Below are 27,537 nucleotides of genomic sequence, written 5' to 3' on the forward strand. Positions count from 1 at the left end.
CGTACAGATCTAAAAATAAACTTTCTCAATTTGCAGCTGTACCAGACATTAGTTAGATCCAAAATGTAACATTGCGACGATATGCAGATCTAGAAATACGCATAATCAACCATATCATGATAGTGCATTTCAAACCATTAGATCCCGATCTATCCTTAGATCTATTCTTCCATCAACTGATGTGATCTCTCCTTGGCTTAGATCAAGCAACCCAGAACCTGCATATCAGATCTCTTTCTCTCTTAGATATTCAAGCCTTGTCGAAAGATGATCTTGCCTAATGATCTTCTTCTCCTTATATAGTCTTAGGCCTAGTTCAATACCAAGAGCCAAAACCATAGTAACACAATACCATCAACTTCAAAACTAGGGATCGACACGCCCGTCGAGACATAATGGTCCGAAATCATAGGCACAACTTCCAAGGACTAACCACCATGGACCAAAGGAACCTTTCCACATGCACGCGCTTTTTATGAATCTAACTAGCGTGTACACGCGACTTGGGCTTAACGAAACGGCGTGTATGAGCTTCCTTGGCATGTTGTACTGAGATCTGTCTTCTGATTAAGTTGCCATCACCTGTACCAACCTCTGAGCACCTGTACCATCCTCTGAGTGAGTTGCCATCAAGGACAACACTTGAATCATAATGCCAACAAGAAATATTCTATGAGGATCAATACATATGCCATTTTTGGATACAATAGACCCTAAAATATTTCCTTGATTTAGAGTGAAATAAGGTTTATTTGGATTTAGTGAACTTCCATACTTGTTGCAACGTTCAAAGGTCTATTTCAATTCATGCAAATGGTTGCTTCTTTTCTTGGAGTAAACAGTTATGTCATCCAATTAAACAACAACAATTTTATTTATCATACCCTTGGAGGCTATGCCCATGGCTGGTTGCAAGGTTGCCCCTATGTTTATTAAACCAAAAGGCATTTTCAGATAGGCATAGGATCCCCATTTAGTCTTGAACGTAGTCTTTAACCTATCATTTGAGTGGACCATGATCTGGTTATACCCTAAAAACCATCAAGAAAACACATTAATTCGGAACCAGCTACTAATTGTAGTATTTGTTCTATGGTCAGTAATGGGAAATTGTCCTTCTAACAATCTTTACTGAGATTTCTAAAATCTATGCAAATACAAATATCACCATTTTTCTGCCTGTCAAGTACTAAGTATGAAACCCATTTTTAATTCCTAACAAGAAAGATAATCTTGGATTTAAGGAGTTTATTTAGCTCATACTTGATTTGGCTTTCTAGATTGGGGTGATTTTTCTTTAAATTTTTTTTTACTGGTTTGTCATTAGACATCATCGGGATGGTGTGTTGTATAGTCGAGGTATCATGTGTTTTAAGATCGTCGTAGGTCCAAAAAAATATACCTTTATACTTTTTAATAAATGAATGAAGGATAATCTCTCATGAGGTTAGAGACCAGGTCCTAAATTGATGTTTTCGGGTTTGATATCAGTTCCAATGTTTACTAGTTCAAACATTAATATTTAAATTTGGAGTTTAGAATTAGCAACCTTCTTAAATCTGCATTTTAGATAATAAATATCTTCAAGATTCACCATAGATTTAGGTATGGGATTTTCATTGGATTTTTGTTTCAAATGACTGTCATGTTCGGTTTCATCAATTATATGATCATCATATGATCCTTCGGATGTTAAAATTATTAGGATATCTTCATCGTTACTAAACACCTGCCAATTGGTGATATTATCAGGAATTGATGGTTGAAAAGTTAATTCTATAGAAAACCTATCTGGATTGTAGCCTTCTATAGAATGTCAGCACTTGCATTTTGAAGTCTAGGAATAAGAGAAATATTAAATGCTAAAAAATGTGAAGTAAGGTCCTGAACCAATGATTGGTAATGTTTTAAGTTTCTAGAGAGACAAACATGGTGTTTCTTACCTATTTGATAACAATTTCATAATCCCCAAATACATAAATATATGTGATATCAAGACCTATTTCTTTATACGAACCTTCGATCAGTGACTTATATTTAGCAGTATTGTTAGTGCATTCAAATTCCAACCTACATGCTAACATTTATTTTCTCCTTCTGGACTAATTAATCTACAACTGCCTCCCACACAATCATTCGATTTAGACCCATCAAAATCTAATGTCTAAAATAAATATATAACTAATGATTTATCTACAAGATTTATAAATTTGGAATAATATGTTTGAGAACAGTTCTCAATCGGAAAAGTAATAGAGTTATCCAAAAAAGTGACTCTTTTGCATTGAAATTTCCTAAAAACTGACTCAATGGAGTAGTTTCCAATGGTGTATTGTTAAAATCTATTGGTTCATTTTCATCTTCAAAATCAGTTACTATATGCTTCAAATGTTTTTCTCGGTCAATTTTGATTTGATTTAGCTTTCCATTGTAAGGGAACCAGCTATGAGAGCAGTCTGTTGCAAATAACCATGAAGCTTCTTGTACCAATCCCTACTAAGAATCAAACCATAAAATTCAGGAATATCAACAACTAGTATGTCGATTACTTGACAAACTTTTGGATTATAAGAGAGTCTAATGTTGACTAAATTCATTTCCCCTAAAACATCAATTTGTTTTCTATCAAGTTGGACAATGTGAACAATAGACTTTTGGGGTGAGACATTTATTTTTGTACAGAATGATCTTTGCATTACGTTTAAAGAACCCCCTGAGTCTATTAAGAAGTTGTTCATATTTTTATTAATGATTTCATAATTCAAGAGGAAAGGGGGAGTGTGTGAGTTATATCTATCACAAATTAAGATAACATCAATGGAATCAACCTTGTTTGATGAATCATTAGGAGGCTAACCCATTCCTCTAGAATATTTGGATATAACAACAATAGGAATAGGAGAAGCGGGAACTACATTCAATTATTTGAGTAAAATATTTCGCTGATGTTTAAGCTTACTGAGCTGACCAAGAGAGATATTTTCTCTAGCTTTCTTCATGTCCTCCACTATGTTATATTCCATAGTATATGCAACTACCAAGGTTTCAGATAAGGATGGAGGATTAGATGATGATGGGGTCGGTTGAGGAGATGTAGAAGAAGTGTTTTTATTGACCACTTTATCCTTGGTAGTAGAGGTTGAAGACTCTTTATTTTGGGTTGATTGTACATAATCAGTAGGGACTTTACTCCTAGTGCTAATGGGTAAATCTTCTTTCTCATCTTCATTATCAGAAGAAGGTAGGATAAAATTCCACATGTCATGTACTTCAACCAATTTTTCATCTTCAGATTCATTAGTAGATAATGTTGTTTCTTCATCATCTTCATCCAAATCAGACTCATCGTTAGCTATTGTATTTGGAGGTTGAGGATTAGATGTCTAATTTCCCTTGAATGATCTAAAAGGATTTTTAGAAGAGGACTCAAATACCTATTTCTTAATTTCTACCATCTTATTAGACATGGTTTCAGGGACATTTTGTGAGCCTTCAAGATTGATGGGATCCATAGGGGATTTCTTCTTTGATTCATCCTTAAATGTACCCTTATTCATTTTTATTTCTTCTTGGGCAGTGTTCTTTTCTAATGAAATTATTATCTTTTCTATAGACATGGCTTCGTTCATGTTTTCTATTAAAGTAGCCTTATTGGCTCTATCCACAAAAATCACTATATTGTAAGTTAGAGAGGAAATGTACCATTCAATTTTTACATCAACACCAGGGCTTGATGTAGCTGGGACTTTGTTTAGCAATTTATTAAATCTGGAATTAAAATCTTTGATCTTTTAACTTAATTTTGCTTTCAAATTAGAAAGATAATTAATAAGGGGCGTATTTGTGTGATAATCACCAAATTTAGCTATAAATTATTCCTCGAACGTGTCCCAATTAGTAATAGATCATGGCGGTAATGAAAAATACCATGAACCTGTCGACCCTTGAAGAGTGTAGGGAAAACATCTTATGACATAGTCTTCTTCAACTACTCGATTAATATTGATGGCTAACTTATAATTGTGGAGATTCTCTTCAGCATGTAATCCATCATCAGGATTAAATTTTGGTAGCTACCTTTTAGGATTTATAGGTAAAACATGGAGAGGTTATCATATTTGCATGGCTCCTAGATTGGCTCATGGTATGACTATGGATGGGGGTTGTTGTTGTTGTCTTCCTGCCATTATTTATGTTTGGGAAGAGGTGGTCATCAAGGTTGATTGTGTCGAAGAAGAGGAAGGTTGTGTATTAGTGCTGGATGAACTGGCACAAGTACTTTGAGAAGAAGGCAAATTAATAGCAGTGAATGGAGGGAAATAAGGAGTTTGTGGTGGTGAATTTGAATAAATTTCACTGATAGATGTTTTTGACTCAAATTTCTTAGTCTTTTTCCAAAAAAAAGGAAGAGGAAGCTCAAATGGAGGAATCCAAATATTCTCACTCTGAGAACGAGTTAAAATTCGAGTAGGTTGTAAAATAGAAGTTGCACTTCCTTCAAAAGCTTGAGATGACACATGATTTTCTAATGAAATAGAAATTTCTCATAATTTATTTATTAAAGTCTTGACTTCAGGTGATTCTAGCTTATAATCTGAAGAGAGTACTTCCGGAAATGTTCTAGGAGGTTTAGAAGGTAATTTCCCAACTTCTTATCTAGAAATAGGAGTTTTAGATGAAGATATAGAATTTGGGGGTGGTCTTGAGGGGGAGTGACTCTTGGAACGGGTTTTTAATTTAGTTAGAGTTATTTTTTCCATTCATAGTCAAAGGCCCTACTTCTAGTGCCAAAATGTTGAGGTCTGAAAATTCGCTGCAACAACATGGGGGATAAGCACCTGTTCGGGGACTTGAATATTGTCCCTTTTCCATTCGGAATTGTGGCTCTCACTAGATATAATGGGATCAAATTTCCAATAAACATGTCATAGAATGGATAGAGTGTTCTTAACTAAAAACTATGTAATAGATGGGGGTGATTTATAAATAGAAATACATGTATATTAATATATTTACTACTGGGGTTACTTATGTTTATGCAATTTCAAATGATTGTCCTTAATGCATTGATAATAAAGATTAATCAAACACTTACAAAAATGAAAAGAATTTAAGATAATTATTTTGATTAGATATTTAATCAAAATAATTGATGAAATTGTATCGCAATAAAATAACGTTAACAAATCGCTTCTTTATGTATTAAAGATGACAATTATAACATGTTTATAAGTGAGTTAATGCAAAACTGCCTTAGAAAGGATACATATAATAAACGATATAAAGAGAAATGAGTATCAATTCGTAAACAAAACATAAATACAATGATAAAAGTACACGATGCATGTTACTCTGCTCATCAAAGAATTAGTTTTGGTCTAGTATTTCTCATTAAGATTGTTTCAAAAGTAAAAAAGTTCAATCTTCCAAAGCCTCCTTTACAAAATTTCAAGACCTTGATCTAGTCATTATACTAAGATAAACTTAAAAGTATAGAAGTGAAAGCTTCCAAATTATTTCCTTATAAAATTTGGAGACCCGTTCTTTGTCGACATGAAAGGGTTTATATAAAAAATAAAGTATAAAAATAGACAATACGTAAAAAGTGATGAGGAAGTTGCAACAACTCTCCTTAAAATAAGATAGGACATAAATAGAAGTTGTTGAAATGATGAACCCATCAATGCAATTGTGTCTATTCTTTCGTTTGCTACTTGAGCTCATAAATATTCATCATTGGCTTAACTTCAAGGGGCTGACCTGTCCTCATACATAGTTGTCCGGTGTACACTGCATCTGAAATTGTAGGAAGCATATGAGTGGATGAGTCATCAAGGAAGTAGAGCATTAGCCACTGATTGTGTGTTTCCACTAGATATTTCCAGTACATGTCCCAATCAAGTTTTGTTAACTTTTTAATTGCTTCTTCCTTTTCTTTTGAAATTTCCTGCCATTTCCTTTCTACAACTTTAATATCAGGAATACTACAAGGTAGTAATTCTTGAATCAATTTTGAATTATGTAGGTTGTCATTGATGTTTCAATGATGTTATTAGCATCATCATTTTCCTTGGAGACTGCTCTTTCTACCTTTTTCAACTGAATGTCCCAATGTGTAAAGACGATTTCCTAGTGAGATTCATCTATTTTGGAAAGGGCTACTGCTATTCCTTCTGGTGTATCCTCCCATGTTATAAATCTTGAGATTTTTTAATCAATTTCATTGAAAGTCATCATTAGATCGGATGATTGATTCATCAATGAATCACTTTTAACAAATAGTGGATTGATGATTGATAACATCTCACAGAAAATCGCTTTTTTGTTTGATAATAGAGTGTTTAATTATAATGCTTCCTTTATAAATTATTCCACTTTAGGATAGTCCTTCATCTGATCAAGTGAAAATTGGAGCTACTGGATTTGAGTATCCTTAGTACTAATGTTTTCCTGATGTTGGAGGTTTAATTTATGAAAGCTCTACTCGAGTTGAGACAATTGTGTCTTGACTTGTTGATCAATACTTTGCCTTTCCTCTACCATTTGTTGTTCCAACTATTGAATTATTTCTTCCTTTTCCCTGATTAGTTGTCAAATTTCTGCTTCTTTATCAATCGTAGCAGATGCATAAGCACATGCAAACTATGACAACCTTGTTAAATTCTGTGAAGGATAAGTTTGTGTATCCTTCCATACTATCTCCATTGGTATATAACTGGGAATGACTGTTCATGATGGCTCTCTTATTCTTCTTTTCCTATGTATTTTCGTAACAACCTAATGTTTGGGACTGTAAAACACCTCAAGAGGATGTATTTCTTCCACTTTAAGGACAATTTTGTGTGAAGGGAATGCCGAGATGATTTCAATTTATTTTGTAGTAACATCTTTATCAAAATCCCTATTAGTAAATGATCTCTCTCAAGTGTTCTGGGTCATGCTGAATGTTTTATACATCTTAATATTCTATGTCCATTATTGTACTTTAAGTTGTTGATCAAACTATTTCTAAGCTTCATCCAGTTCATTATTGAAGGGTGTTTTATCAGTATGAATTTATGTGGATTTATCTTCCACTTAAATATATTTAGAAACTTGCTCTGAGTCTTGTTCTAAATTCTTCTCTGAATTTTTCTCTGAATCCTCTTCTGAACCTTGCTCTGAACACTTCTCTAAATCTGGCTCTTCTTGGGAAATCGATTGAGGAATCCTCAATGGATCCCAAGGGATGTTTTGCAGTCTTCTTTCTCTATATTCTATTAATTTTGCTACCATTTCTTGATTCAATTTCAATGAGCCAAGTGTTGTACTTGTGAAAATATCTCGTAAAGTTAAGGTAGGTCATCATAGTCATCATTTTCATGACTAAATTGCCTAATTTTTACTTGGGTAGTGACATTCTGTGCTACTTTATTTGGATTGAACTATCTGTTAGGCATAGTATCAAGAATTAAACATGTAATATCATATTTTGTAGGGAATGAAGGCTAAGGATATTTCTTGGCTTCCTTTAGGGTCTTTGTCAATCCATCCCCTATAGTTTGATAAGGAATCTCCCTACCGAGTAGTTTATTAGGGAGATATAATGGCAGAACATGAGGAGGTGCTAGACCTCCATAGACTCTAACATAGGTAAATAGCTCTTAACCAAATCACCTTCCTATTGGTATGAAATCAATTTTTGCCCTTCGTACAGTCTTGGGGCTCTTTTATAAAAAATGTCTTAGTGTATTGGTAGCATGAATCCTTGGCAATTTTTATAAAAATGGGCTTGGATATAAGAATAGGGACGAGCTAGAGAAGATAGAGAGTACATACCCAACTTTTCATGTTTGTGTTTGTTTGGGTAGGACTCCATCTCTTAATTGGATAATACTCCACCTCATTCTCGCTTGCAAAATGTTGGAGGAAATCTATGTAATACATCTTATGTGGGTTGGGTATATGGTACATTTTCTTCAAATCTTGATCTGTAAAAGGCCCGATGATTTTTTCTTAAAGTGAGGAATGTCCTATTGGTGATATTGATGTTCTCAATTATCCATTTCATCATATTGGTAAAGGGAAGTATCTTGGGTCGTGCAACGATCCTGTGAAAAGAAGAGCTGGCATCTTCATAGTTGGAGGGTTCAGAAGATGAAGCAGCGTTCGCTATCATCACTCTTTGAATTACCTTGGGTCCTTCACTTTCAAGCAATTGATACATGGTTTCCCATGAGTATGTTCGACTTTCTATCATGCACGTAGTGTCCAAGAAAAGTGGGGGCATTTCTGTTACATCGAAAGAAGAACATGTGGGTTGTGAATCTTCCATGGCTTTCTTTCCTTTCTTTGCTTTGGTGATGGTGTTACACTATTTCTTCTCACGTTTAACCTACAATTGGAATAAAAGAGAAATGAAGAACAATAGGTTTGAAATGTGGGAGAATTTGAACATACAAGGTTTGAAATGATGGAGAATATAGTTTAAATGCGAAAAATATGAAATATCTATATATAGACCATTAAATCACCTTGGGTATTTACATCATAAATAATGTTAGAAGTTGTTAATAACTGAAATCATGGCTTCACGTGACAATTTATTGTTCCATTAATAGATTGCATCACAAGAACCTTACAAATGGTAATCTAAAACATGTTTCCTTCTGTTTTCCCGATATGCGATAGCGATACCTTTATATCGGCGGTTTGGGTATCGAAATTCCACGATGCATTGATAATAATATCGCAAGCGGGGTTTGGAGCGAAGGATAATCGAAATGACCAAATGCCTTTTGTGATAGTGAAATTGCGAGGAATGATGTGGCACTGGAGTGGGCTCGACTGATGATTTACTAATTGTGCTTTTCCTTTGTTTTATTCATTGTCATTATTTTATTAAATTCGTGCCTTTTAATAAAGAGCTTCATTGTAGTTAGAAGATCAAAAGTGAATGGAGCACCTTGCGTTCTGCCAATTTGCGATTCATCTTGAAGTGATATATCTATAGTGGTGCATTAATTGTTATGTTGGGTCTCAATGGTTTATCACATATTATAATTGGAGTGGTCCTCATGGATTTTATATAGATTTTATATATCATGCTTCTTATAAGATTTGTGATGTGGATCAGCTGTGTTATAAAGTGACTATGTTAAAAATAATTAAGATTTTTAAAATTTAAGTATGTATTTTTTCTCGCGGGGTGGAGGGTACTTTATCTTATTGAAAATATCAAAAGGATAGAAAATTGTTCCATAACGATTCGAATATATATATATATATATATATAAACAAAAATATCTAGATAAATAAATAATTAAAATTCTATAATAGTCAAACCTAATATTAATTAAATATATATAAGTAAACTAATGTCCCGTAATAAATAAATAAAACTATAGAATAATAAGAACTAAAGAATAATATGGAGACTCAAATAAAAGAAATATTAAAAGGTATAATATATAGGGAAATAAAAATTAATTTAATAAACGAAATTATAAATTAAGAATAAAGAAAAATCTTAATGCATACTTAAATTAAATTAAATTAAAATAAAACATAAATATGATCTTACAATAAATAGACAGATAAATAAAACTAAGAATAAAGGGTAGTGATCCAACAATTATTAATTATCCAAACATCATCTCTATTAAGAGTATTTTATTTTCTTTCAATCTTAATAGCCTCCCTCAATTTCTAATGATGGAAATGATCAATATAAGCGATGAATTGGGCATATTATCTATCTATCTATTTATCTATCTATCTATCTATCTATCTATCTATCTATCTATCTATCTATCTATATATATATATATATATATATATATATATATATATATATATATATATATATATATATATATATATATATATATATATATATATATATATATATATATATATATATATATATATATATATATATATATATATATGGTGTTTTGTGTCCTTGGCATGTTTTTCCAATGCGGAGGAGCGAGTCATTCCATGCTTGATGTCAGCTACATACTCGTGAATCCTATGTTTTATAGACTAGCAAGTTTCTCCAATGTAGGAAGTCCCATGGGAAAATGGGATGACATAGAAAAATTTCATATCTTTAGGGTATATAGGGTCCTTAAGAGATCTAATTGAGATTCAAATGGTTTTCAGGGCCCCAAAGATTGAAGGAACCTTTTGATTATTTAGGATCCGAACAATCTTATCCATTGTCCCTTGGATGAATGGGAGATGCATATTGGAAGTTTAATCTCTAAGTTCTTTCTTTATTTTCAGCCCTTTCGATGCTTTTACACTAGTATAAAATTGCTAATTAGTTACTAAAAAGCCAACTAACATTTACATTTAAATGATGATTTTTCAGTCAATGACCAATAATGGCCAATTTAGAATATCTTATAACACGACCAACTTTTAGTTGTGCTTATCTTACTCATTAATTGGTTGTCTCAATTTTATCATCTAGTAATATATTTAGTCAAAAATTTGGTCATTAATTTAAAATAGATTTCACCAACATATTGGTCGCATTATAAGATACTATAAATTATCTACTATTATTCATATATACGAAAATTTTATTTATCCTTTCAAACCAATTAACAACCAAATAAATACAACTAAATTTTTGTCGTATTATAAGATAACGTAAATTAGCTACTAATAGTCATATATATGTAAAATGTAGTCATCATTTATAATCACACGTTTATCATTGACGTAGTCATTTATCTTTTTTTGGTAGTTTCATATTCGTTATAAATGACTTATTTAGTAGTTTATATTAATTTCATTTACATTCATTAATAATCATTATAAACAACCAATTTAGTCCAATATTAATTTTGTTTGTGTTCACCATTAATCAATCTAAGCTACGAATTTAGTACCTTTAGATTGATTTTATGTGTTCATTATCAATCAACATAAATTAATTAGTACTATTTTGCGACTAAATTTAAAACATGTCATACAATTTGTATGCTCATCTAATATGAAAACATGAAGTTGCATATGTTAATTGTAATGCTAAATAATATCAAATACCACTAAAAATAATTTCAACCACAAATTATATTATATTAAATTTGAAGTTTACATCATGATTTTCCAACTTAATATTGGTTGTACTACAATTTACACATAAAAATATTGTTTCATCACTTCAAAACATTATCATTGTGTTCGCGTGGCATTTCAGGTCAATTCACCAACTCTAAATAATTGACCATGAGTCTCTATATGTGTCTCATGTGGGGTATTGGCTTTAAGGGTATCATTAGACTAGTTCTATTCTCTCTCTCTCTTTCTGCATTTGTCACTCCAATGTTATTGCTACCCTCTTTCTTCAATTCCTGCTTCTTACAAACAACAACAAGTTCCTCTTTCGAAAATCAAAGAAGATATAATTTAGAGAATAAGACATGAAAGACAATGAAAACTTGAATATAAAATAAAATAGACCTAAATTATTTATATGACACCTGGAAATTAGCAATGCCAATGCCATTTTTCCTCCAAAAAACAAGAAACTTGAATAAGTTTTTTTAAGTTGGGCAATAGTGGCCACTATGGCCAAATGACCTGTATAATTAAAGAAAATAAAACATCCCCATAGAAAAGAACACCTTTGGAACTTAGTATTCAACCATCAAGAAAAGCTTAAGCACAATCCTCCTAGCTAAGTTGCATGCTAAAAATATCCAGTTGTAGATAACTTGTGCAAAATAAATGGAAAGAAAATGACAGCATACAATAAACAATGTATGCCAACTCACTAGAAAATTGTATCATGGAATAAAAAAATGCTCCTATGGTTACCCATATATATGGGAGGGTAACAATTCCCAATATGCCATGATCCTTAGGGTCGAGAGTAAGTAACCGTCCTACTAATGTAATGATTGATTGGTTGCATCTTGTCCCTACCTATCCTTCATGAGCGGCAATAATATAAATAATTTCATCCTTAACTAGATTTACTCCATATAATATTTTTCACATGCTATCTCCACATACCCACCAAAAATGTCACATATGCTAAACAAATGGTATTTTGGAATTTTTTCTAAAACTATGTCAGTTACAACCCCCTTTCAATGTATCTCACCAAATGTATCAAGTTTATTATCTTATTTTATATTCATTCACATCATGAAAATTTAAATTTCAAAAACCAAGAAAACCCCAATACCTTTTGGATCATAATGCTCATCCATATTTGCTACACATTGTAGGAATTAATACTTTCTTACGATCAACTAACTAGTCTTAATATATATTTTTCTTCTTTCATTTTAGAAGCACATAAAGTGATTTTCTATTATCTCGCAAACATGTTTCCATTAAAAGTGGTCATTCCATCACTCTTCATGAAATTTTTCCATGCAACCTTTTATTTCCTGCCCTGACAAAACAACTCTTGCATTATTATATTAAAGAGCATGTTTCATGTGCCATAACAAATATGATTTGCAAGATCTTATGAGTACTATAGAAAAACTAGACATAGTATTACTAAAAATGTATAATGAACTAGAAATGGTGGAAACCATAACAAACCTAAAAGGAATTGAAAAGACAACAAATGAAAGATGATGCCATACCCCTTCTTCAAGTTTCCTATCTAGAAAATAAAGGCAATAAGAATTACGTGTAGCAAGAGTCAAGGCTCCATAAGCACTTCACACAACATATACATTTCACCCATGGAACCAACAAAAAAGATGTGAAGAATGAGTTTTCTCACTAGTACAAAATGACTAATTAGTTACTAAAAAAAGGACTAAAGTTTTCATATAAATGACCATTTTTCATTCAATGGCTAGTAGTAGCTAATTTACAATATCTTACAACATGACCAAATTTTAGTCATTTTTAGATTAATGATTAATTGGTTATCTCAATTAAATTGTCTAGTGGTATATTTAGGCATTAATTTAGTTATTTATTTAGTGTTTAATTTCCACAATTAATTACCAAATATACAACAAAATTTACTACTATATGTTCACCCGAGTAAGCCAATTAATGACTGAATAAATACGACCAAAATGTTGGTCGTGTTATAAGATATTGTAAATTAGCTACTAATAGTCATATATATGAAAATTTTAGTCAAGATTTGAAAACAATTGATGACCAAAGAAATATGACTAAATTTTGGTCGTGTTATAAAATACTATAAATTAGATATTAATAGTCATATATATGAAAACATTGGTCATCATTTGAAACAAATTAATGACAAAAGAAATATGATTAAATTTTGGTCATGTTATAAGATATTGTAAATTAACAACTAATAGTCATATATATGCAACATTTAGTCATCATTTGTAATCACAAATTTATCATTTGCAATAGTCATTTATCTTTCCTTGGTAGTTTCATATTCATTATATAACCAAATAATTTAGTAGATAATATTTATTTCATTTAGTTTGATTAATACTCATTATAAAAAACTAATTTAGTTGTATATTCATTTTATTTGTGTTTATTATTAATCAATATAAACTACTAATTTAGTAGCTTTAGATTAATTTTTTGTGATTATTATTAATCAACATAAATTAATTAGTATGATTTTGTGACTAAATTAAAAAAAGTGTCATACAATGTGCATGTTCATCTAATATAAAAATGCAAAATTACATATGTTAATTACAATACTAATCTATAGAAAGTACAACTATAAATAATTTCAATCACATAAACTATATTATATAAAATGTAAAATATTACAATATCAGTTTCCAATTTAATATTGGTTGGACTACAATTTACACATGAAATTTTGTTTCATCACTTCAAAGCATTATCATTGTGTTGCCAAGGAATTGCATGTGATTTCAACAACTCGAAAGACTTGACCATCATTCTCTATGTGTGTGTCTTATGTACGATACATATTGGCTCTAAGGGTAACACTAGATGAGTTTTGTTCTCTCTCTATCTTTTCACATTTTTCGCTCCAATGTTATATATATTGTTCTCCTCTTTCATCAATTCTTGGATTAGTACCATCAATATTCAGTTCTGAGTTGTTTTTGTGTAATACATGAAAGATGATGAACGCTAGAATATAAACTAAAGTAGACTATAAAATATTTATACAACATAAATGCTAACATCAGCAATGTCAAAGCTATTTTTCCCCATAAAAGTGAGAAATTCAAACAAGTTTTCTTGAGTTGGGCGATAGTGGCTATTATGTGGCCAGATGACCTGTATAAACAAAAAAAATAAAACATCACCATAGGAAATAACACCTTAGTAACTTAGTATTCAACCTTCAAGGAAAGCTTAAGGTACAATCATCTCAACTAAGTTACATGCTAAAAATATCAAGTTGTAGATAACTTGTGAAACAAAATAATATGAGATGTGATGTCTAATCCTTGTCATTATATTTGCAACAAAATTTCATTCTCTAATCCATGAACTTTGTCAAGTATATAAACAACATGTGCTTAAATAATAACATGAAAGTAAACTTTGTAATAGTCATGAAATATTTTAACAAAAAACAACTAAAAGGATTTCAATCAATATTGTGTAATACTAATTTCATCTTGAAGCTTTGGTTGTTGTTTAAATGGACATAATACCTAGTATTTTCAATTTCATAGTTAAAAGACAAAACAAAATAAAAATAAATGTTCAAAATAAAATCAAACAATACAAAGACGATATCTTGGAATTGACATTGCATTTATAAATTGATTTACCTTTCCATCGATGTCTTATGTGGCATTCCTAATATTTTTTCTTGCACAAAATAATGGTCAATGAGGTGAAAGAATTACAACATTAAAAACCATAGCAATCCCTACTAGAAACATTTCAAAATTAGATGGCTCGAGTGCATAAATGATCTCCAATAGAAAATGAATCCTATCCAATCCATGCTCTCCATTGTCTTCCCATCCTTTTCCAATGACATTTCTTGTAACTTGCACACGCCAAAATCAAGTAAGAATCAAATCAAGGATTTGACATTTGTTTTTATCTTTCATACCAATAAACTTTGAATCTAAAAATATTTACGCCGTAAGGGGTTTCCCTTTGAAATCAACTTTCCTCTGGGGTTACGTGTACAATTCTAAGCCTTTGATTTAATTGTTAGATGATTAAGATAATATTACCCATCCAATTGATTTAACTACAAATTATAGACGATTAAGATAATCTTACCCATCATATTGATTTAACTACAAATTATAAAAATGAGATGTGACCCAGCAGATCGACCTCACCCTTGCCCTCGCTCGACGCTACGCTACTTCCAGGTGCTTGAGACCTCGCACTTGCTCTCGCGCGGTAATACTTCTAAGTGCTTCTTGGACTGGAATGGAATTGATCATCTGATTTGCATTCACTCTCTACATCGATCGAAGGCTTCAAGTCGGATGTCGGTGGCGTGGTGGAGGACAGACCGGCTTAAAGAAACTGTTGTTGTGGGAAAGATAATTTGGCTCCCCTTCTTCTCTGTTTTATTTCAGGCATAGTAATTTGGGTTTTTTGGTGTAGCTTGCTTCAAGATTTCTATGTGTTGGTTTACCCATTTCTACTTATTACATATGCGGGACAAGTGGCTTATTTGATTTTTGTCAGAGTGGAGGCTGAAATGCAAAAATAAACAAATAATTAAACTTTTTGTGTGTCTTTGCTTCATAGCATCTGCATTATTGTGTACTCTGTAACTCCTAGATTGCTGTAAACTGATAGAGCGCTACCTATGGAAACCTCTGCTAAGTCAGGGAAGGGTGCAGGGGGCCAAAAGGGAGGATCCAAGAAAAAGCTCATCATGAAGTCAGTCAAGGCTGGCCTTCAATTTCCTGTTGGAAGGCTCGCCACGTATCTGAAGAATGGCAGATATGCCAAGAGGGTTGGGATTGGAGCCCCCATTTTTCTTGCAGCTGTGCTTGAATAACTAGCAGTTGAGGTAAATATTGATATGAATTATGTTTTTAACACATTGATTTGGTTCTATGATGTAGCGATTTGTTTGGTGGTTCGATTGCATGAGTGGCTTTTTTCAATTAGTGTGCTTTTCGAGTTAGGGTTTTGGGGATTTACAAGATATTGGATTTATTTCGTGGGGTGTTAAGGGTTTCATTTTGGGGAATTTGTTCATTTAGTTTTGGGGCTCTTTTTTCGGTTCCACGTTCTTAAATTGGCAGGAAATGCTGCCAGAGACAACAAGAAGAATAGGATAATTCCCCGCCATATTCAGATGGCCGTGAGAAATGACAATGAATTGGGAAATCTTTTGGGGAAGGTTACCATAGCTCATGGAGGCGTAATTCCAAACATTCACCAGGTGCTCTTGCCCAAGAAAGCTGGAAAAAAGTCGAGAGAGAAGGCTAAAGGCTCAAAGAAGTCCTAGTGGCATTTGGATTTTGGGGTTTTGTCGTATTTGTAAGCATCCATAGCCATGAATATGAATGTGTCTGATTTGACTGTCAGCGGGCCTAGGTGTCATGATTTTGGGTTTTTTTGTGTGACATTGATGCTAATGTTGTAGCCTTCGAAGGTTTTATGGGTCACGGTGCCTGTATGGCCATGTTTCTCCCTGTTTTGTTTGTGTGGAATTAATCTGGAGACTGGTGGCGATGCCTTTTGTATAATGAATAATTTGGATTAAAATCCTTTTTTCTATGTGGTTCATTTGCCAAGTTTTATATGTTTGAAACACAAAAACCTCTTGTGAATCGCAGGTTCTCGCTTACTATAAAATATAATCCCTGTTTTAATTTCTAAAATTCTAGGGCTACTGATTACAATACTGCTATTCATTTGGTCAGAAATTTGGAATTTTCTTATTACGCCCTTTTGGGTTCTAATTAAATCTGTGAAAGGAATGGCTCCATTTTAACGCGTACACGTTCACAAAATCAGGGGATAAATTACATTATCCTCTCAGTGGAATCAAAGGAATTGTCTATATAGTCCTTTTTCGGAATCAAACCTAAATCTTTAACTAGGGTTTTAATAATCTACAGCTTTAATATGAAATACTTCCATTTTTGGAGGATCTTGCAAGGAAAGACACTGGTGGAAATGGATCCTACAGAGAAGATAAGGATGGAAGACACCCCTGGTTTAACGTTTAAGACTTTCAGTGGCACGATGAGTGGTTTCGTTGGGGGTATGTCTGAGGAGGTATGGTGGCCAGATGGTATGATGTGCCGAAGGTTGAAAGGAGAACCCTTTCAGGTTTAATCAATAATATGCAACTTATAGGGAGTTATGGTCTCACATTTGCTGCAATCTAAGGGGTCTTTGCATTGACGAATCACATGGTTGAGAAATTTTGAGAGAAGGACTTCTGGAATGGACCCATGGGTGGCTTTGTTGCTGGCACCTCCATCTTGGGTTTCAGAGGTAGAGATTCTACCTGTTCGAAAGATATGTTTTTTCTGGGAAAAATTCTTCTAAACTCAATTATAGTGCTGATAATTAATTATTTATATTAGACAAAATGCTTACTTTCATTACTGTGTCGAAATTGAACCCATGGCTAATATGAATATATTACTATTTAATGTAGCCTTCTTACGAGATACAGTTCTAAAGATCCATTTTGTTAGAAACCATGGGTGTGTATCTTTTCTATTATAATGTTTCCCCAGACTTTTCTCTGGCCTTGGTTGCTTGTCATGTTTTGCTTCAAAAGATGTCCCCTGGCCTCGAGGGGCGAAACATGTCTCTAAGATTCGAACGTTGGCAGGAGCATATAACACACCTCTTTCCTAACCAAACACCCTTGTTGACATGTAATTTTTTAATTTGGTGTCTCAATACAATCGACTTTTTGAAGCACATGATGGGAACGACAATTTTATTTTCCTGTTGATCCTCTGTGGGTGTGGGTTGTATTTTAAATCGAGTCTGACGAAACACATCTTCAATTCAATTTTCTTTAGTTAAGTACTCCTACCAACTCAGAAATTTCATAAGGTGTTTCTCCAGCAACACCTTGAACTAGCAAAGAATACAGGGGTTGTCAACCTTGAAAAAAGTAATGGCAAGCAATTGACGCTCCTTGCATCATATACTAGATTGAATTTTTTCAGTATGCAAAATGTTGGAAATGCTATAAACTCGAAGACAAAGGAATTGCTTGAGAAGAGTGCAACGACTCAGAAAATTTTTCTGATTGTTGTTATGATGGTGGCTTTGTTGCCAACACCTCCATCTTGGGTTTGAGAGGTAGAGATTCTACCCGTTCGAAAGCTCTTTTTTTCTGGGAAAAATTCTTCTGTTCGTTTTTGAAAAACTCAGTACAGGTAAAGTTAGCTTCATGTTCTCACCCATAATGATTGCCTGGTTTGTGACCAATGTCGTGACAGGACTGTATAATATTTTGAAATATTATCCTGGAGCATTCAAGGAATTCAACCGATATTATATATACTATTACTTTCATGAATATCACAAACAAGGATGGGTGATGCTTGGAGGTGTAGTCTTGTGTATAATAGGTATTGATTATTCTCATGATGATATGTGCCTCATTTTATCATATAGTATACTTGGAACTGTTTTCTAACTCAATTGATAAATCCATACCAACGATTTTCTAAAAAAAAATTCATAATTTCATCCCAATTATTTATGTTAAAGCTAAACAAATAGAGACACTAGCATTAGTTCTTTGCTCTCACTGGATCCAGCTGTTGAGGCATGTTTGCATAATTGGGCCATTTCAACAGGAAATCAATCTAATTCCAAGCTATATGTCATGAATATTGAATATGGAAAAACACCTACAAAAGTATGCATCTTTATTCTTATCTTTTCTACTTAACTAATGATGCTGATGTTGTTTTATCTTGTGGTTAGGTCTAACATTTGGCATCCATCATCTACATTCCCACATTTTTTATACCTGCCAACAAGGGTGATTCCAACAGCAAAATCTACCTCAAACCCACTCTTAATAATGTCAGCATGGATCTTCTTCCCCTATTCCGGAGTTGTACTACCAGCGTAGGCCTTGACAATGGTGCCAAAGGTGAAGTTATTTGGCTTAAAAACACTCTCCTTCATTTGACCAAAAAAATTTAGGGCCTCATGGCATTACCCATTCTGTGCATATCCTGAAATTACAAAACTCCATGTAACTTCATCTAGCTTAGGCATTGCATTAAATAGTTTCAGTGTTTGGTCATTACACCCATGTTTACCATAGCCACCTATCATTGCATTCTATGCAATTGCACAACATCTCTCCACCATTATTCATAACCTCGTTTTCTCTATAAACAACAATACTCATGCAAAACCCAAATTCCACAATACGAATTTTCCCAATATAGAACCCACAACTTAGTTCTGTTGTTGCTACTGCCTAATGACATAAAAAATGTATACATTATTTGGCATTAACTACAATTTTCAATTTAGTATTTAAACATTAGCCGCTGATGAATCATGATAGTAATTGTTACTAACCTTGAATAAATCTCTTATGGGCACTTGTATGGTGATTGGTTGGAGCACTGACTCCTACAATCAGGTCTGCCCATAAATGTATCTCAAAAAATCCTTTCATGTCAAACTAGTATCAACGTGGCACCTCAACTCAATGCTCCATCACACATGTTGATTTTGTTCCAAATTATGATGCCCTTTTATTCCTACAGTGATGTGAGCTATGCAAGGAATTTAGTCAAGGAATAGTAACATGAGCTAAGGTAAGATGATACAAGAATGTGAAGTAGACACTATTAGCTTGCCTTCCATGAGTATATTTGGATGTAATCAAGTTTTCCAGTATGGTTTAGTTTATTTGAAGGAGGGATGCAGCTCCCTATCATAAACATGATATCATCTGTGGGTATAACGTGAATTATGGCATCCCACTTCCTGACATAATTTTTGTTTCCGTATGTTAACTCATGCAGGCGTTTTTGTACTCGTCATTTTTTATCCTGTTACTACTGTTCCTTTTTCAAAATCTCAGTACAAGTAAAGTTAGCTTCATGTGTCAACCATAATGATCGCCTGGTTCGTGACCAACATCGTGATCGGACTGTATAATATTGTGAAATATTATTTTGGAGCATTGAAGGCATTCAACCCATATTATATATATTATTACTTTCATGAATATCACAAATAAGGATGGGTGATGCTTGGAGGTGTCGTCTTATGTATAACAGGTATTGATTATTCTCATGATGATATGTGTCTCATTTTATCATATAATATACTTGGTATTGTTTTCTAACTCAATTGATAAATACATACCAATTATTTTCTCAAACAAAATTCATAACTTCATCCCAATTATTTATTTTAAAGCTATACAAATAGAAACACTAACATCGGTTCTTTGTTCTGACTGGATCCAGGTGCAGAAGCCATGTTTGCAGACTTGGGCCATTTCGAAAGAAAATCAATCCAGGTCCAAGCTACGTCAACGAAAAAATTATCAGTATTTCATCATACCTGTGTGCTTCATCCTCCTTAAGTTTTATTACCATAATGAGAAATTTGGGTTTTTTGGTGCAGCTTGCTTTTTTGTGTGTTGGTTTGGCCATCTTTCCTTATCACATATATGGGACAAGTGACTTATTTGATTAAAAACCTAGGGGACATAGGCTGTACATTCTACAAAGAAATACCACAACCTGTGTATTGGCCAATGTTCATTGTTGCCACTTTATCAACCATTGTAGCAAGTCGAGCATTGATTACAGAAACAATCTCAATCATAAGACAGTCCATGGCTCTTAGTTGCTTTCCTCGAGTGAATATTGTGCATACCTCACAAAATTACGAGGGTTAGATCTATTCACCTGAAGTTAACTATGTTCTCATGGTTATCTACCTTGCAATTGTAATAGGATTCTGGGATGGAACATAGTTTGGAAATGCATATGGTAAGAGTATACAAATTTATTTATGACAACCGAATTTCGTAGTTTTTATTGATTTTGTTGAGTTTCCAAGGATAATTTTAGGTGTTTGGTGGTGCATGGGTTGCAGTGGTTGGTGTCATGTTCATTACGATGTGCATAGTAACCTTGGTCATGCTTGTGGTTTGGAACATGCATGTTTTTCTTATACTACCCTTCACTCTGTTTTTTGCTATCTTTGAAGGAGTTTATCTATCATCTATATTGAAAAAGGTTCCATAGGGAGGTTGGTGTCCCTTCCTAATTGCAAAAATTTTGGTCATGCTTGTGGGTTGGAACATGCATGTTTTTCTTATATCACCCTTCACTCTGTTTTTTGCTATCTTTGAAGCAGTTTATCTATCATTTGTATTGAATAAGGTGCCACAGGGTGGTTGGTGTCCCTTCATCATTGCAACAATTTTTTTGACCGTAATGTTCTCTTGGAAATAAGGAAGGTAGAAAAAGTATAAATATTTAGCACAGAGAAAACTCATCATAGAAGGTTTGAATGGATTGGTTGTCGGGGTGAATTCACTTATACCAGGAATTCATTTCTTTTGCAGTGACCTTATTTCTGAATTACCACCGATTATTGAGCATTATGTAAAGAATGTGGGGTCTCTACATGAAGTTCTTGTCATTGTCACCATAAAAATGGTTCCAGTCAAGACAATACTTTTGTCGGAGAAATTTATGGTTGGAAAACTAGAGCCAAAAGGTGTATATAAATGTGTAGCCCAATATGGTTACAAAGATGCCCCAAACATTGAAGGATCTGAATTTATCAACCAAGTTTTTGAAAGTGTAAAAGACTATCTCAAGCTTAGAGGAACTCATTCCTCCTCACATGACACAAGTTATGCAAGCAGAAATACAATTGAAGAAAGTAACTACTCTTAGATGAGGAATTGTAGTAGATTGAACTGTCAAAGAATAGAAGGTATGTGTATGTTCTAGGAAAAACCACATTGAAGACTAATAAGAGCACTGTGCCTTTTGAAGGATTACTAATTGACAAGCTCTACAGGTTTCTCCAAAACAATTGCAGGTTGGCTCTATCTCCCTACAATATACCACATGTGCATTTACTTCTAGTCAGAATGGTGCAAGAAATTTAGAGTTCGTTCACACAAAACTGTTAGAAGACAATGAAATTATAAGCTTTTATTCATAATAAAGCTTTTAGGGCCTTAAAGTTCCTGATCATCGAAAATAAGATATAATTTTGTACTATTTTTACTATTTTAATAGATTTATAAGATTTCAAAATGCAAATTTTTGTTGAGATCAGAAGAAATAAGCATTGAGTTTTTTACCATTTCTGTAATAAATCATGAATCATATAGAGTGAACTGGTACATACATGTTTAATGTTTTGTGACTCGTGGAATGGAAAAAAATGATAACAGCTCATTACTTTTCAGTTTCAATCCTTCTTTTACAGTAAGGCTCTTATCTTTTGATGAAATGCAGAGGCTGGTAAATTAAAATTTCAAGAAATCACAGGTAGAGTTTGTTAAGAGGGAATTTTAAATTTTAATAGTAACTTCTTTTTATCCTTTGTCCTTGGAAACTTGTACTGTTGCCACTGTCAGGCCATGGTAACTCCAGCAATTGAACGAGAGAAAACACTGAATGATATTTTATTCATTAGCTAGCACTTTATTTATACAAATACAAAACGGATCAGTTCATCTTCTAGATGACTGTCTGGCTTCACCTCATCCATTTCGGATTAGGTGTCAACATTCCCCCCCTTAATCTGAAGGGATGTTGGTGAGTCCAAGCATCATTCTGAATCTTTCAAGTTTTTCTCTTCCAAGCGCTTTGGTGAAGATGTCTGCAATTTGCTCGTTTGTGGAACAATGACGAAGATGGATTTTTTTGGCCTCAACATGATGTCGGATCAGATGATATTTAGTATTGATGTGCTTAGTACGATCATGGAAATTTGGGTTCTTGGCCAACTTTATTGCAGATGTGTTATCAATCATGAGTGGAGTTGATTGTGTTTGTTTTACCTGCAAATCTTCAAGAATTTTCCTGAGCCACACAATTTCTTTCGTTGCTTCAGCTGCTGCCACATATTCTGCTTCTGTTGTGGAATCTGCTGGTACTGATTGTTTGCGTGATCTCCAGGAGACAGCTCCCGATCCAAGACTCATAGCATATCCTGAAGTAGATACCCCAGTTTCTTTGTCTCCATCAAAGTCTGAATCAGAGTATCCAATCAAGTTGAAGTCGTCCACCTGTGTATACTTGATTCCAAGGTCTTGAGTTCCCTTCAAGTACCTTAGAACTCTTTTTGCAGCAGACCAATGTCCCTCACAAGGCCTTTGCATAAACCTGGAGAGGATTCCAACAGCAAATGAAATGTCTGGTCTGGTAGTAGTGAGGTAGATGAGACTTCCTACAAGCTGTCTATACTTTGTTGCATCCTCAAATTCCTTTCCTTCAGTAGATGTGAGCTTCAAGTTTTGTTCCATTGGAGTAGAAAGGGGATTGCACTCTGTCATGCCAAATCTGTATAACAAATCTCCAATGTATTTCTTTTGAGAAAGAAATATGGACTTTGGATGTTGGGTTACTTCAATGCCAAGATAGTAATGAACATAGCCCAAATCAGTCATTTCAAAATTTTTTCCTAATTCTTTCTTTATGGATGCAATATAGCTTTCATTGTTCCCTGTCATTAAAAGATCATCTACATATACCACAAGATATACAACTGTTTTGCCAACTTCCTTGACAAATAAAGTTGCATCATCAAGATCAAAATAATTGAAGTTGAGTTTCAGAAGATGCTCAGTTAGTTTTTCATACCAGGCTCGTGGTGCTTGTTTGACGCCATACAAGGACTTCACAAGTTTGCATACTTTGTGTTCATGTCCTTTCACAGCAAATCCTTCAGGCTGGGACATAAAAACATTCTCTTTTAGATCTCCATTCAAGAATGCAGTTTTTACATCCATTTGATGGACTTTCCAACCGTTCTGAGCAGATAGTGCAAAGAGTGTCCGAATGGTGGCCCATTTTGCTGTGGGAGCAAAAGTTTCCTCATAATCGACCCCTTCCTTCTGTGCAAAACCTTTTGCCACAAGCCTAGCTTTGTGCTTGTCAAGTGAGCCATCAGCTTTGTACTTGTTCTTGTAGACCCACTTGCAGCCAATTGGTTTGGTTCCAAATGGAGGATCAACCAGCTTCCAAGTGCCATTCTTTATGAGGGCATCATACTCCTTCTGCATCGCTTCTTTCCATTCATCATGAGAAGCAGCTTCTTTGAAGGAAGTTGGTTCAAAATCTGTAGACAAGTTCAATTCACAATCATAAGTAACATCCATATCAACAGGTGAATTAGAGTTATCTACATCACCTCCATCTTGTCGGTTTGAATTTCTGGTTCCTGTTTTTCCAATTTCATCAGGATGAACACTTTCAAGTGTCTTTGTCAGCCACTTTGGGGGACCTTTCTGAGATGGTCCAGGCTGTTCTGTTGATTGAGTTGGGTCTGAATCAAGATTGAGTCTCCCAATTCTATCAATTACATCACTTAAAGCATCATCCGTTGTTGGAGTGTCATGCAGGGGAGATTGTTCTTCAGAAGAAGATTCCACATGTTGATCTAGTATAGGAATCCCCCCTTCAAGATGTGGAATCTGATTATCAAACTCTTGAAATGATTTCGGTTTTGTGAATCTATCCAAGCGATCAAGTTGCCGCTCAACAACACTGTCAGATTTGGATGATTCAAGAAAAATGACATCTCTAGATAAAACAAACTTTTTATTTACTTCATCATAAAGGCAGTATGCTTTAGATGTGTTTGAATACCCCAGGAAGATACACTTACGACTTCTAGCACCAAGTTTGTTTCTATGTACCTTTGGTATTAAAGCATAACAGGTGGAACCAAATATCCTGAGATGTTTTACCGAAGGAACATGTCCATACCACAATTCATAAGCAGTCTTGTTTCTTATAGCACTAGATGGACATCTATTCTTTATATATGCAGCACATAGAACAGCATCAGCCCAAAACATTGTCTTTACATTTTTGAAGAAAAGCATGGATCGTACCATATTCAAAATTGTTCTGTTCATTCTTTCAGCTACACCATTCTGTTGAGGATTATAAGGCACAGTTGTTTGATGCTTAATCCCATGTTGGCGAAGATAGTGTTCAAATTCATTTGATGTATATTCTTTTCCATTATCAGTGCGAATAGACCCAATATGAGATTGTGCATCATTTTCAATCCATTTATGAAAATTCTTGAATGTTTGAAAAGCATCAGATTTGTTCTTCAATAAGTAAACCCAACACATTCTGGTGTAATCATCAATAAATGTCATGATATATTTATTTCCATTTGCAGAAGAAACAGGCATTGGACCACATAAATCTGAATGAATAAGTTCAAGCTTCCTATGTGCTCTTGAATGTGAATCATGAAAAGACTGTTTGTTGTGCTTTCCTAGAATGCAAGCATCACATTGTTTATGTTTTCTAGGAATTGTAGGCAAACCAGCAACACCATTTTTCTTCAACAAGCGGAGACTATCATAGTTTAAATGTCCAAATCTAGCATGCCATAATAAACTTGATGGAAGTGCACCTTCTTCATGATGAGAAATATATGAGAAATGCTGTGCATGAGCAGAGGTTCCTTGCAGTTTAAGGAGTCTTTCTTCTTCTATACCCCTCATGACAAGTGAGTGGTCAGATGCCTTTCTTACCTCAAGCTTGCCATCAAACATGTGAATGGAGTGACCTTGCTGGCGGATGTGGACCAGGGACAACAAGTTTCTCTTCAGCTGTGGGAGATATAGAACATGATCCAGAAGAAAGTCTGGAAGACCAGGCAGTTTAAGCCTGATTGTGCCAAGCCCTGATGGCTTGATTTTTGACTGATCTGCAAAGTATACTGCTCCATCAACATTGTCAGTGAAATCTTCAAAAAATTATTTCCTATAAGTCATATGACAAGTTGCTCCTGAATCAAGCAACCAATCATTTTTCGAAGAAGCAAGTGAAGCATTAAACAAGTCTTCATTTACTCCAATGTTACATTGTGCCTCAATATAGTGAGCGGATTCAGGTGCTTTACCTTTGTCTGTGTCATCAGTTTTACCTTTCTGCTGGTTTCTTCTCTGCTCAACCTTGTCCCATGGTAGCTTGCATGTAGAAGCATCATGTGATCCATTTCGTTTGCAGCGAATGCAATGCAGATCTGAATTTTTAGCTTGAGGATGTCTGCCCCCCCTGCCTCTGAAGTATCTTCCTCTTCCTCTTCGTCCACCTCTTCCTCTTGTAGAATCTTGAGCAGGCTGCTTTTCTTTATGAGCAAGGCAAACAGTCTCTTCAGAAGATTCAGGGACTGTTTTCTTTCCAAAGGCTTTCTCTCTTTCAGCAAACTTTTTCACAAGAGTGTCAAAGGTTATATCTTTAAGATTTCCATTTGCTTGTAAAGACTCAAGATAGTTAGAGTAGGTAGGATAGAGTGCTTTGAGAAATGCAATAAGAGAGTTATCCAGCTCAACCTTAGTGGATTTAATATCATGCACTATAGACTTTATTTCAGAAGCAAGAGTAAGAGGATCATTATTTTTCAGTTCAAGGGTGAAGAGTTTAATCATGAGCTGAACAACTTCAAGTGCAGAATGTGTATCATAGAGTTCTTTCAGCTTTTGTAAATCTTCAAAGGCAGTGGAATAGGATGAAATATGACGACTTACTTCCTCATTTACAGATGCTGCGATCAACGCAAAGGCTTTGCTATTCTTGTTTTCCCAAATGGCGAGTTCTTTGTCTGATGTGGGCTGCACAGGGTCTCTGTCTTCTTCTCCAACACACACTCCTTTCCACAGTTCATTGTAGATAAGGGTGTGTTTCACCATCCGAGACCATTCAGAATAGTTCTCCTTGCCAGTGAGAACTATTCCGACCATAGAAATGATTGAATGCATTCTGTAAAAAAAAATCTCTGCCAAAAACACTTCTGTTGATAGAAAAAAAAATTCTGCTGAGAAAAAGATCCTTATGTCACAGCAAGTCTTCTGCTGGAAAAAAAATCTTATGCCACAACATTATGTTTGAAAAAAGAAGGCGCTCAAGGGATCTCATATATCATTTCAATATATATATTAATGCAAAAGACTGTTTAAGAAAACAACGTAATAAAACTCTGCTCCAAGTATACTATCAGATGGCATTTGTAATAAAACTCCGCTCCAAGTTTACATCACTGTCAGATGGCATTTGTATTTTAAACTCCGCTGCTTGGTTACCTTAAGAATTCTTATGCATCACTTTACAAGCTTTCCTTCCTTCGCATGGCATCTTAGTTTCTGGCAAAAAATGTCAGTCTTCAATAATAATAAAAAACGCAGTCGCATTTTTAAAAAAGCAGTGACCATTACAATACGCAGTCTTCAATTAATACAACGCAGTCTTATCAACACAGTCTTCAATAGATATTTCAAGAACGATGACCATTACAATACGCAGTCTTCGATGACCATTACAAAACGCAGTCTTCAATTAATACAACGCAGTCTTATCAACACAGTCTTCAATAGATATTTCAAGAACGATGACCATTACAATACGCAGTCTTCGATGACCA

The 27,537-nt window shown here is 34.0% G+C and overlaps 2 pseudogenes; both read left to right on the top strand.

Annotated features, from left to right (window-relative positions):
* The first annotated feature begins 15,736 nt into the window (after positions 1-15,736).
* On the top strand, positions 15,737-16,387 carry LOC149260210 (histone H2A-like; annotated as a pseudogene).
* Positions 16,388-17,061: 674 nt separating this feature from the next.
* On the top strand, positions 17,062-21,809 carry LOC149260211 (potassium transporter 26-like; annotated as a pseudogene).
* Positions 21,810-27,537: the final 5,728 nt, after the last annotated feature.

The sequence above is a fragment of the Pinus tabuliformis genome, chromosome 6 (genome assembly GCF_031772625.1).
Source record: "Pinus tabuliformis cultivar Carrire ecotype Pingquan chromosome 6, CPIR1, whole genome shotgun sequence".
Classification (NCBI taxonomy): domain Eukaryota; kingdom Viridiplantae; phylum Streptophyta; class Pinopsida; order Pinales; family Pinaceae; genus Pinus; species Pinus tabuliformis.